At 39.5% G+C, this 14960-nt stretch overlaps 1 protein-coding gene across 13 annotated transcripts in view; it reads left to right on the top strand.

Annotated features, from left to right (window-relative positions):
* MEIS2 (Meis homeobox 2) overlaps window positions 1-14960 on the top strand; it is a 212074-nt gene that overhangs the window by 49844 nt on the left and 147270 nt on the right. The gene's annotated exons all lie outside the window — the stretch shown is intronic.

Raw genomic sequence — 14960 nt, 5'->3', positions numbered from 1 at the left:
TTTGCTGCAATTACTGGGAGAGTTCCCACTCCAGCGTCTCCGTATTGAATGCTATACTTTCACCAAAATGTGTTTTATGCCAAATAACAGGTTTTTGATGATTTAACTATGATTTGCTTATTATTTTTATGAACTTTATTGAGGTATAATTTACATACAAAAAGTGCACCCATTTAAAGTATACAATTTAATAAGTTTTGGCAGTTGTATACACTTATGAGACCAGCACCATAATCATGATACTACACCATTCCATCATTACCCCAAAATTTCCTTATACCCCTTTTAATCACTCCCTCCCTCTATATGTGTCCTCAAGTAACCACTGATCTGCTTTCGGTCATTATGTATAGGTTTGCATTTTCTACAATTTAATATATTTGAAATCATACAGTATGTGACCTTTTGTGTGTGGCTTTCTCCATTTAGCATGATTTCAAAATGTACCACGTTGGGTGTATCAGTAGTTTATTCCTTTCTATTGCTGAGTAGTATTTCAGTATGTGGATATACCACAGTTTGTTTATCCATTCACACTGGTTCGTTTTAAGAAAAGAAATAACTACTTTTATTGATGCACTTTTGCTATTTCAGGTACTGCATAAGGCTAGATGTTGTGTATGAAGTCCTTAACTTTGTTAATAAGTATAAAGCATTGGGTACAAAGTGGAGACACAATAAGTAATAGCTCTTTCTCATGATTTCATTTAATTTTGTATGGTTAACCTGTCAGGTATATGTAATTTTTCCCATTTCACAGATGAGGAAATTGAGGTTCAGAGGGTTAATCTCTTGACTGAAGTCATACTCAACCAATAAGGAATAGATCTGGGGCTGGTCCAAGTGCAGTGGTGTTTACAACTAATTGGTTAAAACCAGTCACAGGTTTCTTCATTTCTTCTTCACTCACACTCTTTCACTTTGACTAGTCTTAAAAAATATAAATAAGAGGCCAGGTGCAGTGGCTCACGCCTGTAATCCCAGCACTTTGGGAGGCCGAAGCGGGTGGATCTACCGAAGTCAGGGATTCGAGACCAACATGGAGAAACCCCATCTGTACTAAAAATACAAAATTAGCTGGGTGTGGTGGCACATGCCTGTAATCCCAGCTACTTGGGAGGCTGAGGCAGGAGAATCGCTTGAACCTGGGAGGCAAAGGTTGCGGTGAGCCGAGGTTGAGCCATTGCACTGCAGCCTGGGCAACAAGAGCAAAACTCCATCTCAAAAAAAAAAACCAAATTTGAACTAGATCTGAAAATTCAACACAAGATCTGTTTTATTCCAAAACTCGTGCTTCTTCCATCACATCACCGTTTCCCCCCCATGAGTATGTGCTTCTGTGTCTATGTGAGGAGGAAGTGGAGAGGCAGGGTGGAGGGACAAGGACCTCATCAGAAGCCAGTCTCCAGTGTACAAACAAAGTAGTACACCTGCCCACAGAAATAGAAAAATGTCAGATATTTAGAAAAGTATGTAGGATACTCTTCCAAATGTAGGGCCCCTATTGTTTATTGTCTGTTTCAATAAAGTTGCTTCTTCCATGGAGTGTATCTTACAAGTTAATGCCTTTGAAATTTATGACACGTCAACTCTATGGCCAATTTACAACTCTTAGAGACAAACATTCTAGATAGTTTCTGTTTCCAAATTTTAGATATAAACCCACAAGGCATAAAAGCGTATTCCAAGAAATAAGAGAGCCCTCCATCCATTCCTTTAATAAAAGCCCAGGCACAAACTATACCCGTAACTTATACAAAGTTCTAAGAATATGAGAAAAAGAGATATGGTTTTTGACTTGAAGAAGCTTTCATTAATTGGGTAGAAATGTAGTCGTGGGGTGTGTGTGTGTGTATCTGTTTGTGGAAGTATTCTGGAGTTCTGAGTGTTAATGTAAGCCTTGGAAGAGCAAATATTTGGGCTAGGGTTCTGCTGTGATGCAATAGAATTGAGAGTGGAGAGGATTAATTTTAGTATGAAAGTCAATATACCTTCTATAATGCATATCTTTGTAATATAAACAGCATAATATCTATCTCAAATGTTTTCGAGTACATATGTTTGTCCACAGGCAGGGTGCTAAGACAATATTAGTAAGTGGCCTTGAAATCACATTGTTTTGAAGCAATTCAGAAAAGATTATGGATACTTTCAAGTTCAACTACTAGGCTTTTATATTTCTTCCAGCATGCTTATTTGTAGTGGGAGGTCAAAATCTGTTTTTGTTTTTTTTTAAAAAAAAAAGGCCAGGTGCGGTGGCTTACACCTGTAATCCTAGCACTTTGGGAGGCCGAGGTGCATGAATTGCCTCAGCTCAGGAGTTCAAGACCAGCATGACCAACATGGTGAAGCCCCATCTGTACTAAAAATACAAAAAATTAGCCAGGCACGGTGGCACACACCTGTAGTCCCAACTACTCGGGAGGCTGAGGCACAAGACTCACTTGAACCCAGGAGGCAGAGGTTGCAATGAGTTGAGATTGAGCCACTGCCCTCTGGCCTGGGAGACAGAGTGAGACTCTGTCTCCAGAAAAGCAAAAACAAAAACAAACAAAAACAAAAACACAACTTTATTGAGATATAATTCACATACTATGCAATTTGTCCCTAAAAGCTTATAATTCAATGGTTTTAATATATTCACAAAGTTGTTCAATCATCAACAGAGCCAATTTTAGGACATTTTCATCACCCTCAAAGAAACCTCACCCATCATTTCCATTTTCCATGTACTTTATAGGGCCTCAGGGTCTGCTGTTCTTTACTGCATAGGCTATATGAATAATGATAAACTTGTGCTATCTTAGATTATTCTTATTAAGCAGCCACGTTATTTGTTTCTCTAGGGCTATTAACGTATATGTAGCCGATATTCGTTTGCATTCTATTACAAAACATACCTGCTTGGTCTCAAATAATGACACTACATTTATTTAAAGCAATCATCATAAACGGAATATCTGAATGCATCATTGCTACTGTTAAAGTGCTAGCAATTTAATTCATAAGCTTCTTAAAAATTCAAAGTTTGATTAGGAAACTCTATTGTATGAAAATATTCTTTGAAAAAAATGTTCAAAATATAGTTTTCTAATAGTTAACAAATGTGTTCCAAATTTGGTGTGTTAATGGTTTAAAAAGTATTCACCTAAAACCAGTTATCAACTCCATAATACTATTGTTCATTTTTTCTATAGGTAACTATCACTAGATTCCTAAAAACTTCGTAAAGGGCATGTTGATATGTATCTCTAGCTAGTTATCTTAGTTAACATTATTATTATAGAGATGGCTATCTTTTAAGATAAAGAGTTATTGTGGGGTTTTTTTGCACTATTTAACAATGCCAGTTTCAAAGTTGCACTTTTATTAAAATATTCTTTTGTTTTCATTTTACAGTAGCTGGCAAAGTGGAAGAAATATTCAAAACATCTTTTTTGTTGTTCCGCTCTTTGAAATGATATCTGCTGATATAAATTCACAGAGCAATACCATCTTAAGAATTAAAATTGCTCAACTATTTTATGTTATAAAAATATATTGTCTTATTTTTGTTTTAGATAGCAAATTTGATAATGAAGTAAAAACTCTTAAAAATGGAATGAAATAATTTCTGTTACAGATAGAACTTTGCTTTTTTGTTATTTCTTGCAACAAATTTTATTATTGGTAATTATTTAGTTGACATTTAATGTTTCATTTAATATTAAAGTATGATAAAAGAGACAATAAGTTAGAAAATCCTTTAGTTATTATTGATCTACACTAAAACATATAATATAGGTTTGATGTAGTTAATACATTCTTGGAAGCAGACTAATTATATGCTAGTTTTAGTTTAAAATGTTAAAAATGTGTTTTATATAAATGGCCTTTTGTAGGAAATTCTTTTTGCAAATATAAAGGCCATATCTTTACTTGAAAGACCTGTGGATTCGGAGATGTTAGCCAGCTATCTTTACTAAAACACTTCACAACGCTAAAAATAGTCCACTTCAGTTAAATATGGATATTTTAAAAAAGAAAATCCCAGTTAGACTGCAACAGAAGGACATTTTGTGTGACAATATTTTGCATGATTAAAAATTTAAACAGAATAACAGCTATTTATATTTACAGTTACATGAGAGTAATTACTAAAGCAGACAAAATACTTAGAGCATAATTTAATAATGTTTTCCTCTAGCAAAGGTGCCAAAATTGTTATTTGCATAATTTTCACAATTTGTACGGAAACATAGCTAAGTGAAATTGGGAAGACACATTTCTCCGACCACCTTTTTTCTTCTGTAGGAGATGTGGGAATGAGACTCAAATATCATAACAACTCATTTTTGTATACTTTTCCATAAAAACCATGACCCTTGTGTCAAACTATTAGGTGAAAGAGATGGGATCCATTCATACTTTCTCTTTTAGGGTCTTTATTTCAATGGCCAGCCTCAGCCCAACTTCAAGGCTCCTAATTATAACATTTACCGGTTCAAAGATTAACCTCCTGAGAGGGGCATTCTGAGCTCTTGGTAACTTGATCAGGTTGGTCTTCTCTTGGTCTCTCTCTCTTTCTGGTTCTGTGTATCACAGGAGGGAAATGATGGTATCTGGCACATTCCTAGGATGACTTGAAGATAGCAGCCTTCTGTGTTTAGGGCTGAAAGATTGTGAACTCTGTTAGCTGAAATGCCACTCTAGGGAGGTGAACAGAACATTAAAAAAGCTTTAGCTGTAGGTAGTGTAGTGCAAGTAGAGTCAAATTTGAGAGCTGGGACTTGAGTGGACATTTGTCCCTGCTTTCTACCTTAATAAAATCTGAGTGTTAACTGTGGAAAGGGGCATTTGAGAGATCACTAAAAATGAATCATTAGAGTGCCCAGAAGAGCTTTATTATGATGTACTGTGAATAACTTCAGAACATACTCTGTACTTTTATATGTGCTTATCAGGTAACTGAGTAACAAGTACATTCTTTTATCCTGCACCACAGAGATTAAGCAATCTGCTGAATTATAATGGCAGAGGAATATGCTTTTCTGCTAGAGTCAGTCAGTATCCTTTAGAGAATTCAATGGGAGACTTAGGAGAACAGATATCCTTTCTTAAAATATTTTAAAATTGGTAAGCTATATATATATCTATTTCAAATGACAATGAATTTTATTTATATATATATATAATTTTTTTTAAATGAGAATAACCACATTTAGTGAAGAATAGGCTAAAAGTGTTGGAAGCTTTCATTCTCTTCTGCTATAAAGGATTAGAGTGTTCCAGTCAATAAACAAAGCCATTTTATGGTTCCTAACGGGTAAATTGAGGGGACTGATTTGGTCAAGGACCAGTATGAGGATGTTTCTGTTCAACAGTTAACAGGATTCAACATGATATGGAAAATACAGGCGTGCAAAACTATACTACGACACTCACATTGCCAGCTAAAGCCTAAAACACAGCCACATTTACATATGTGTCCATCTGTCTGTTTTTACACTTTATTTTTCCAACCAGTGGGTGAAGTGGTTTTCATCCAAGCTGCAGTCTGAATTTTTTTTTTCACCCACCACTTTCCATTATATCATATAGATGCATATTTTAAAGTGCATGTTATTTGTCTCTGGACGCACATTTGCACAGCCTTGGCTGGGTTTTCCTTTCTCTTCTGGAAGGTTAGCTCATCACTGCAGGCCTGTCTGCTTTGCAGCTGCCTGTACCAGCCAGGTTGTCTCAGGATCACTGAGTTAGTGAGCAGTTTGTTGCCTTCTCCAGGTTGTAGAAATCTCCCATCACAGGCCAGAGTGGAGCTGCAGCGGCCACAGTCTGGGCTGGCCAAGCCAGTGAGAATGGAAGTGCTTTCGGTCTCTTCAGTGGAGAGCCTGCGTAAATCCTGTGTAAATAGAGGGAGGATAACAAAGAATGAGCCCCTGCAGCTCTGAGCATTTGGAGCCATTTGGGGCTGAATTTGCTAAATGCTGCTTATACCGCCTGAAAAGTTGAAGAGAAAGGAGCATAAAATCCCCTCTTTTTTTCCCTTTCTGCTCATACCCCGGGGGGAGGGTGTTCAGGACCAGGGAAGCCTGAGGTAAGCCGATGAAGACTTGTTTTTTCAGTGCTCTTTTGAGTGTGAAAAAGGTGGCCTGGGTCACTGTCCTCTCTTTAATGTCGGAAAACCCACACAGTTAGTAAATGTTGCATGTAAACGAAAGCATTTCATCTCTTCTGCTTCCCTCCATGCTAGTGGGCCATGAACTAGTCACTTGAAAAATCACAGAAAAATTTCACTTGAACATGTCCAGACAGTTAAGCACAGCAGGAGAGTAAAAGAGATCAGTAATTAGCAGGTCCCACTGCTGGCCCCTCATCCTCCCCATGTTTCTGGGTCTACAGCCCCCTCCCCCCAACTGATCTGATGTGGAAAAATGGTAAATTGCATGTAGAAAAAAATTTACTTTGCTGATGGTTTTTGGAAAGCAAGTTTTGCAAGACTGTATTCTAAAGCAGGCAAAAGCTGCTGCTGCTTCTTTTTTTTTTTTTTTTAAATCTCATTTGAAATCCTGATACAGGTTTCTCAGTGGGATGCCCTAAATTAAACCCCTGGAAGGTAGTCCCTGACAACCACTGAAAGAAAATACCTTTTGGCTCTTAGTATGGTGTAATCCTGTTTTCAAAGTACTATATTTAAGAGGAAAAAGGCGTAAAGAAGTGATGACGGAAAATTAGTCTATAAAAATACTGTGTTGCCGTTCTATTACTACATTATTCTTCATTTTTAACTGTAACGTTTCTGAATAACCCAAACAAGCTGGGTAGTGGGCAGTCCCCTCTCTCCTAGCACTCTCTCTTCCATGTTGGAATAGGGCAGAGTTGAGACGGAACACCATTTTTATAAGCAGTATATGACGTGTGTCTCACATCATCTCTGCATATATGCACAGAGTGAAACACTGGGTGGGATATAACCTAGTGTCCATAGGGCAGGGAGAGTGGAGGGAGGGAACCTAAGACTTGGTGACTACTAGAAGCCAGGGGATCTCTTTCCTGAGCACTTTCTTCAAAGCAGGTTTGTTCTCCTCAGGTTCTAATTAATATATCTAGAGGCTTTTGCTATCAATCTGTACATTTCACTAACATTTGAGTGTTTACTCTTTCTCAGGGCTTGGGAATCAGAAATGCAAAAGCTCACAGACAGACAAACTAGTAAAAGCTCACAGACAGACAAACTAGTAAACAGGTAAAGTGCAAGAAGAAAAGTAAATAACAGAGGTAAGAGCAAACTGCTGAAGAAGTAGGGAGCATGGTACACTAGCTCTGTTAATGGCAACTGGGGAAAGCTTTATGGAGGAGATTCCTTTTTCTCTGAGTTTTAAAGGTTGAATAGGAGTTTGCTAGTAAAGAAGAATGGGAAAGGAGGAAGGAAAAATGAAGAGAAAGGGCATTCAAGGCCAATAGGAAGGATTACAGGTATGGAATCTTGAAAGATCCCTTGGTTCAGAAAAGTCTTTAAAATTCAGCAGATGTTTCTGCTTCAAAATCATATTTAACTTGAGCTTTAGATCCACAGGAAATAATCATAAGCCTGTAGATAAAGGGTTGGCTCATAACAAATACACTGATCTGTGCAAAAATTATGAGATGCTTGTTTCTTGGTTCATATTTAATTTTAAATGTACTGTCATCCAGTACATTATGGGACATAAATGTGAACATACAGGGCCTCTCTCTTGGCGTTTATTTCCTTAGCAGTGAGGGCAAATCCAGAATTTAGCTTCACCCTTCACATCTTCTCCCAGCAGCTTGAGGAGAGGAATATAGAGGAGGTGAGCATGGGCTTTGGAGGACAAGTGCTACTCTGCCACTTTCTGTGTGGCCTTTGACAAGTTATCTAATCTCTTTGAGTCTCAGTTTTCTTATCTGTACAATGGAGATGATAGTAGTTATTTTATTCATTTGTTGTGAAGATTAAATAAGGACTGGAACATTACAAGTGCCCAATGGAAGTTACTTGTGGTAATGATCATAATGAAAGTGACAACAGTGTGGATGAAGAATAGATGGGCCAGGCGCGGTGGCTCATGCCTCTAATCCCAACACTTTGGGAGACCAAGGTGAGCAGATCACGAGGTCAAGAGATGGTGACCATCCTGGCCAGCATGGTGAAACCCCGTCTCTACTAAAAATACAAAAATTAACAGGGTATGGTGGTGGGCGCCTGCAGTCTTAGCTACTCGGGAGGCTGAAGCAGGAGAATTGCTTGAACCAGGGAGGTGGAGGTTGCAGTGAGCCGAGATTGCATCACTGCACTCCAGCCTGGCAATAGCGCGAGACTCTATCTGAAAAACAAACAAAAAGAGAGGGGACGGTGTTCTAGAGAGAGAACTGGTACTGAAAACTCCTATAAACTATAGAAATTTGCATATGTATATGTATATATGTATCTGACTATAGGCAAAAACATTAAGTTCATCTACAAATATATTTCAATAATTGTGCACAAATCGATGAAGCATTTTAAACAGTGACAATTTAATGTATATAAATGTAGGTTTAAAATAGCATATAACACATATAAATATCTTTATATTCATAAATATACCTACTTCCTGGAATTGGGTTGTCTGCAAGATATCAATATTGATATCTGTCTACCTATGTTTGTGTATGTATAAAATTAGCAAACTTACATTGTGCAAAATTAAAATGTTAGTGAATATGGTAAATTTCTGTTGCTACAAAAAGAGACAGAAAAAAGGTCTTGTTCCTCCAGATGAGCTATCATTCTTTATTTACTTAACATATGTTTTGTATGAACATATTTAACGATTAAACCTGGTCTAGAACTAGGGAGAAATGTGACAATTAAATAATGTACCTCAAGTTCCCTAAAAGAAGTACAAGTACTGTTAACCCAATACATATTAGTTTGTTTTATTTCTCTGAAGAGACAAGGCTGAGAAGTCAGTTTTAGGTGTGTGTTTGACAGTGTGCCAAATGTCACCGAAACATCGTTCTATCTTTTAAAAAGTGACTTTAAAGGATGTGAATATACCATTGTAATCCCAGTTCTATGAAATGTTTAACTGTATTGCACAGCGATGACATCAAAGTCCATGAGATCCTACTTCATGGACAGTAGGCTTCAAATATTGGTAGCATCTCTGGGTTCTGAGGGTCAGTCCAGTGCTGTCCATGTCAGAGTCTTCACTTGGACTGTGTTAAACCAGTTATGAAACTTCTGAGTCTCAAGAACTCTTGCTGTACTGAATGTAATTAAAGCTCTTGTAGGAACTGGCTGACTTCTGGAGAAGAGTTTGCACATTTCTATTTGAAGCCAACTTGGACCAGGTCTACCTCAGTCCCAACCCCAGGGCCCCAGAACTAATCTGTTCTCTGTGCTTAGACCTTTTCCTGTAGAATCAAACATTGTTTGGATCTGCCATTGATAACAGTGTTCAGACAAAGTGATGCTTTGAAAAGTAAAAGATAATTGACAATGTTAATGTGAGAATACCAGTGGAGGTAGCACTGACTTGAAGTTGCCATGCCTGGACTCCACTTTGTCCTTGAGCATGTGTAGCTGTGGCATCTTGGGCAAGGATTTAATCTCCTGGCTTCAGTTTCCTCAATGGTAAATGTCAGTTTTGGCGGGGATGGGGTAAGTGGAGGAAGATGGACTAGGACTGTCTTGGTTGTTGCACTGTTTTTCTGATAGGATGAGGAGAAAGAAGGCCACATCTCCGTGGTATCAGACTCATCATAGCACATCATCATTGCTTTTATCATTTTTTCATTCCAAATCATGTGCTTGATATTCAAAATATAGATAGATTGTTGGTTAAATGGAATAAAGTAATAGGCCAAACAATGAAGTGGCATCTTTTTGCCTGGATGGTTGATTTTTTTTTTCCTTCCTTTTTGAGATAGGGTCTCACTCTGCTGCCCAGGCGAGAGTACAGTGGTGCAATCACTGCCCACTGCAGCCTCGAACTCTTGGGATCAAGCCGTCCTCCCACCCCAAGCTGCGGTGTTCACCACCATGCCTGGCTCATTTCTTGTAGAGAGAGGGTCTCACTATGTTGCCCAGGTTGGTCTCAAATTCCCGAGCTCTAGCAATCCTCCCAAACAGGCCTCCCAAAGTGCTGGGATTATAGGCATGAGCCACCATGCCAAGCCTGCCTAGGTAGTTTTGTTGTTGTTGTTGTTGTTGTTGTTGTTGTTGTTGTTGTTTTGAGATGAAGTCTCGCTCTGTCTCCTAGGCTGGAGTGCAGTGGCGCGATCTCTGCTCACTGCAAGCTCTGTCGCCTCCTGGGTTCGCACCATTCTCCTGCCTCAGCCTCCAGAGAGGCTGGGACTACAGGCGCCTGCCACCGCGCCCGGCTAATTTTTTTTTTTTTTTATTTTTAGTAGAGACGGGGTTTCACCGTGTTCGCCAGGGTGGTCTTGATCTCCTGAACTTGTCATCCGCCCACCTTGGCCTCCCAAAGTGCTGGGATTACAGGCGTGAGCCACCGCGCCCGGCCTAGGTAGTTTTTATGACCATGAATTTTATGAATGAGAATTTTCTTTTCTTTTTTTTAATCTTTTTTTAAAAATCTTTTCATAATCCTAGGTGAAGACCTGGGATTACAGGTGTGCACCACCACATTTGACTGATTTTTGTATTTTTTGTAGAGACGGGGTTTCACTTATATTGCCCAGGCTGGTCTCGAACTCCTGGGCTCAGGTAATTCACCTACCTCAGCCTCCCAAATTGTTGGGATTACAGGTGTGAGCCACCGCACCCAGTCTTGATAGAATTTAGTATGAATCATCTGAGAATCCTCTCACAGTGTGCCGATGTCCTTCCTTGATTCAGTGGATACCCAGCTATGCATATGGGTACTTGCCTACACCCAGATGCCGATGGTATCCCAGGATTTAGCTTCTGCAGTTAGACACTCATTATTGCTCTTTTAAGTAGGTGTGTGCTGGGGCTACCCACCAGAGCAGTGTCCTGCTCTGAGCATAATCTGCTCAGCTAAGGAAAGCATGTGTGACTTCCTTGAGAGCATAGGTATAAATCCAGCTAGAGATGCTCTCAAAATGCTTCAGAGTCTTAAGACAGGAGGAGGACCCAGGGATTAGATTCAGGCCTTCAGACAACAACAAAGGAGGACAGCAAACCAAGGGGATGCTCTCTGTGCTTTATGGCAGTGGTCCTCGAGCTGGAGTGGGCATCAGACCCCCCTGCAGGGATTATTAGCAGGGCCTCGCTCCTAGAGTTTCAGATTCAGTGGGTCTCAGCTAAGACTGAGAATTTGCATTTCTCACAATTTTTCAGCTAGTGCCAATGCAAAGAGCCAATGTTCTATAGCTTCTTTCTCTGTTTAACACTTACTACCGGAAGACTAGGATGGGGATTTAGAACACAGTGAATAAGGCCCAGGCCAGATTGCAGTTACTCACCGTGACCGCTAACCTCATTCATGGGAGTAAAGTAGAATTTTAACTACCTACCTGTTCCTGAGGCTGCATCTCATTTCTATTTAGATAATCTAGTCAGTGGCTTCCCAAAGCCAGTTAAAGCACCAGTGCTATGCTGATTGCCTAAGCAAACACGAGGAATTGTCGAAATTACAAATTCCTTTTGCCAGCCCTAGGACATTTTGAATCAGTAGGTCTGGGATGAGGCCTGGGGACCTGTGTTTTTAACAATCTCCTCTGATCATTTAATCCACTTCAGATTTATCTGTCCACAGGCCTTGAGTCTTCCTTTCCATGGTCACACACAATATGTTTCACTAATGCACATTTATTTACCCAAAACTTAGACTATGCCCTTGGTCAAGGGATTAGCAACCTTTCAAAAGGAGCATGCCCAGTATTTCTTTATATAGCTCTTCATCATCAGAGGCGTCAGTGCTGGTGGAATGGCCTTTGGTTTAGCTCTGCAGAAAAGCCCTGTGGGTACTGAGCTCTTCAAAGAAGCTCTGTTCCTGGCATGTTTAGAAGTTACTGTGTGCACACAGGTAACTCAGCTGTTCCAAAGGAACAAGACCTTCACCCTTTAGATATAGAATGTGTACAGTTGCCCCACCATGGGGGTTGGTAAAAAGTAGAGAGGGCACTTGCAAAAGCACATTGATAAGCTCAGTCATTTACTCACCCAACTGACAATCACTGGTTATCTGCTCTGAGTCAGGCATGGTGGTATCTTCTCATAATCAAAAGATAAGCCATAAACAGTTCCTGCCCTCAAGGATTCCACAATTTTGAATCCTAACTTCAGATGCTATCTCCTTACCTCATTTGGCACGTGCATTTGTGCTGGTATACATACCTTTTTCCAGCACATAAACTCATTTGGCACATGTGCCAAGGATTGCCAACTATCTTATACACACAGCCCCCCCCCCCACACACACACACAGCCTTAAAAGAAAAAAACACCAATATCCATGTTGAGTTACTAACTCTAGCATCAGCTGCAACATTTTATTTTAGGTTGCAGTTCACACAGTTGTCTTTCAAAAATTTTCTTTATGCTGTTGTTGGTTCTCTGTGCTGGAGTTGGTCCATAGTCCATTGGAGGAGAAAACAATTGTGTTTATTCTTGTGTTTGGGAGAGGAAAATTCCTCTTTTTATAGAGGTATAAACATATATTAGTTTAAAATTTTGTGTCTAGTATCTAATCATTAATACAAAACTAGACACATTATTGTTTATAATTATTTGTTACACTGGATCTAAATTCAAATATTTTACATTTATATACAATGGGTTGCTTTATATTAAAATTTATGTGATGCTCCTGTCTTCTCCAGTTTAAGTCAGTCATCAAAGGATGCTCAATCTAGCTATATATATTTTTTGAGCTAAATATAGTGAATCATGTAGTTTGAAGGTGTTACCAGCCCTCTTTGCTTTTAAGAAAGAAAAAAATGTACTATGGAAATGCTGTCTGTCATTTTTAAGGTCATTGATTGGGTTAAAAAGGCAAATGACTTTTTTCGTTGAACTTCCTTCAATTAAGCCATTAACCTTTTAAAATAAGTGCATTCAAAAATCTATCAAAAAAAGCTAAATGAGATTTTAACAAAATCCTGACAATTTCAGCTTAAACATATACACAGAAACCATATGTGCTTAGAAAGAAATATATACACACAGGCATTGTTTACAGAGTGTGTTTTTATATTTGGAAGACATTGAAGGAAGAGCTATTCCATACATACATTATCTGAAATGTACATTCAGATAGCCTACATAGATTTCATATTAACAGACAAAGATATCTTTATCCATGGTAGGTAGACAGACAGACTGACTGACTTCAAACTTGCACTTGCAGTGTGGATTTTTTTTCCTCATCTCCGGGTACTGCTTTTCAAAATCGCCTCAGGCTACAGAACAGCACCTCAGATCCCCAAGGCCCACTGCCTGGCTCCTAATAGCCACTCTCCATCTGTGTCACATGAACAGCTGATGAGATCGCGCCAGTGTCTGTATTTTGGAGAGCACATCCACCCAGGTTAAAATGCTAGGGTTGCCAAGGAGCAGTCAGAAGCCATTAGTGTGGGTGAGAATTTGCCTTGCAGCAGTTCCTTGGCATGGTGGAAAGCGTGTGCACGTGTCCCTGCATGAGCTTGGGTGTGCTTGTATGTGTGTGTGTCTCCTTGTCCAGGCGACACCCTGGTGTACATGGGTGTGCAGGGAGGATGGCAGATGAAAACTAGACTCTGTATATCCAGTATTGAAAGAGTCAAACGCCTTTTGTTTCGCTGTCTACTGATTCGTTCTTTGACTATATGGGGTCCCCCCCTTTTTTTTTTTATCATAACAGAAGGCAAAGAAAAAGAGAACAGCAACTTCGGGGTCATGCTCTAGTGTTTGGGCAGATGGAAGGGAGCTGCTTTGCCTTGGGGCAGGGTGGTTGTAATGAAGTGGCCTGTCAGTCTGTAAATAGTGAGGGTCATCTCTTCCATGTGATGGAGGGGATCGCATTGCAGTGAAAATGGAAATGTCAATAAAATTAATCTGCCAGCTCTTTGCTGTGGCTTTTCTGCTTCTCTGGTCAAAGAAGGTTGAGGGTTTTTTGGCAAGAAAGGAAAAGAACAGGTACAGGGAAGCCCACAGAGCAGACCCAGAAGTTAGAAGGCAAGTGGCCCAGTGGGCGGGATGGCTGTGCTGTAGCACAGTCCGAGAGGAGGGAGCACGTCTGGGAAGGAGCTGGTGGCTCTCTAGTATTCCTCAGAAAGCTGCAGAGCATCCAGCTCAGGCTATATTGAGCACAGAGTTTATTGTTTTAGGCTTTCTTGGACAAGGTTTTTACTTAGCATGGGATTTATGGCATTTACTGCTAATGAATGTCTATTCTTAAATTACAAAAACCCCCATCTCAGTGCAATTCCCAGATGTCCTTCCAGGACCCTGGCTTCTTAAACACCAGCAGGGAGCATAAACTCTCCACTTCTCTGTTTTCCTCTTTCGTGTGGCTTCAGGCTAATGATGTGCAAGGAAAACACAGCCATCTAGAAAGCCCCAGTGCTGTCCCCGTATTCTTCATTTATTTTGCATTTGATTATGCCACAAGTCGGATCTTGTTTCTTTCCTTTTTTTAAAGTTATTAGTTCAAATATTAATGTAGGGATATGGCATATATTGCCGCTCTTGATTGATGCCTTCCCAAAAACAGGAAGACGTGCTCGTATGAATTTTAAGAAAGTAGGGGTCCTGCAATGCCTTGCCAGAAGAGTTTTTCAGATACATAATTTAGATGCCCTCCAGGCAGGCTTTCAAGGCATTTTTGCCGGAGGGCAAGAAAAAATAACTATGACTGTTAAAAGTAAATGATTTTTGCTAATGCACAATTAATGCCAGAGAAAAGCACAGAAGAGAAAGATGTTGATAGAAACTTCTGATTAAGTGAGCACCGTACCTTGATGTGTATCTTTTTTTTTTCATGATAATGATCAGTGGTGCAGAGAGC

The sequence above is a fragment of the Chlorocebus sabaeus genome, chromosome 26 (assembly GCF_047675955.1).
Source record: "Chlorocebus sabaeus isolate Y175 chromosome 26, mChlSab1.0.hap1, whole genome shotgun sequence".
Taxonomy (NCBI): Eukaryota; Metazoa; Chordata; class Mammalia; order Primates; family Cercopithecidae; genus Chlorocebus; species Chlorocebus sabaeus.
The sequence above is the reverse complement of the archived record's forward strand: the minus strand, read 5'-3'. Positions and strand labels throughout refer to the sequence as shown.